This window comes from Salmo salar, chromosome ssa01 (assembly GCF_905237065.1).
Source record: "Salmo salar chromosome ssa01, Ssal_v3.1, whole genome shotgun sequence".
Lineage (NCBI taxonomy): Eukaryota > Metazoa > Chordata > Actinopteri > Salmoniformes > Salmonidae > Salmo > Salmo salar.
The window spans coordinates 29,898,478-29,900,336 of NC_059442.1; positions in this window are offsets into that span (position 1 = coordinate 29,898,478).

The following is a 1,859-nucleotide window of genomic DNA, read 5'->3' on the forward strand; positions in this document are numbered from 1 at the left end:
TCTCTTCTTGTGTGGTTGGTTGGTTGGTTTGTATGTGTGTGGTTGGTTGGTTTGTAGGTGTGTGGTTGATCGTTGTGATACCCATGCTAACTTAGGCTAATTGGTATTCGTAGTGGGTAAGTATCTGGGGGGGGGGAAAGGGTCACTTTTCACCCTTTCACTGACACTGAGGGGTCAAGCGTCCTCATTGTGTAGGCTATACATTCACAAAGACACACAGACCAGTACACTATATTGAACCTCTGATTTGGTTGTTACAAGCAGTATGTACAGTTGAAGTTGGAAGTTTATATACACTTAGGTTGGAGTCATTAAAACTTGTTTTACAATCACTCCACAAATTTCTTGTTAACAAGCTATAGTTTTGGGAAGTCGGTTATTTTGTGCATGACACAAGTAATTTTTCCAACAATTGTTTACAGACAGATTATTTCACTGTATCACAATTCCAGTGGGTCAGAAGTTTACATACAGTGAGGGAAAAAAGTATTTGATCCCCTGCTGATTTTGTACGTTTGCCCACTGACAAAGAAAAGTTCGGTCTATAATTTTAATGGTAGGTTTATTTGAACAGTGAGAGACAGAATAACAACAAAGAAATCCAGAAAAACGCATGTCAAAAATGTTAGAAATTGATTTGCATTTTAATGAGGGAAATAAGTATTTGACCCCCTCTCAATCAGAAAGATTTCTGGCTCCCAGGTGTCTTTTATACAGGTAACGAGCTGAGATTAGGAGCACACTCTTAAAGGGAGTGCTCCTAATCTCAGTTTGTTAACTGTATAAAAGACACCTGTCCACAGAAGCAATCAATCAATCAGATTCCAAACTCTCCACCATGGCCAAGACCAAAGAGCCCTCCAAGGATGTCAGGGACAAGATTGTAGACCTACACAAGGCTGGAATGGGCTACAAGACCATCGCCAAGCAGCTTGGTGAGAAGGTGACAACAGTTGGTGTGTCACGGTTCCTTAAGGCAGGAGGAAAGGGCAGAGTCAAACGCAGGAGACGTAGTCCAGTAGTGTCGTAGAATGATATACTTATTGCACCGAAAAAAACACTTGGCGTAACAAAAGGGCATAGGGTGCGCCCAGAGACCACACGGGAACACAGTAAACCCCGAGAAAACAAAAATACGCACGGGGCGCAGCCCGGCAAATGCAATATTCATCCAGCGAGAATCCGCTGGGGAAAAATGTGCAAAAGCACAGAACGTACACAGACCTGCCCGCTGACAAACAAACAATCCCGCACAAAGACGAACCCAAAGAAACAAACTAAATACCTCCCCACTAATGACAGACAAGAGACAGGTGCGGGCTAGAGTAGACAAAAACCAAAGAACACAGAAACATAGATCGGTGGCAGCTAGTAGACCGGCGACGACGACCGCTGAGCGCCGCCGACCGAGGAGGGGCGCCATCCTCGGTGGATACTGTGACATGGTGCGATTATCCGCAAATGGAAGAAACACAAAAGAACTGTCAATCTCCCCCGGCCTGGGGCTCCATGCAAGATCTCACCTCGTGGAGTTACAATGATCATGAGAACGGTGAGGAATCAGCCCAGAACTACACGGGAGGATCTTGTCAATGATCTCAAGGCAGCTGGGACCATAGTCACCAAGAAAACAATTGGTAACACACTATGCCGTGAAGGACTGAAATCCTGCAGTGCCCGCAAGGTCCCCCTGCTCAAGAAAGCACATATACATGCCCGTCTGAAGTTTGCCAATGAACATCTGAATGATTCAGAGGACAACTGGGTGAAAGTGTTGTGGTCAGATGAGACCGAAATGGAGCTCTTTGGCATCAACTCGCCGTGTTTGGAGGAGGAGGAATGCTGCCTATGACCCCAAG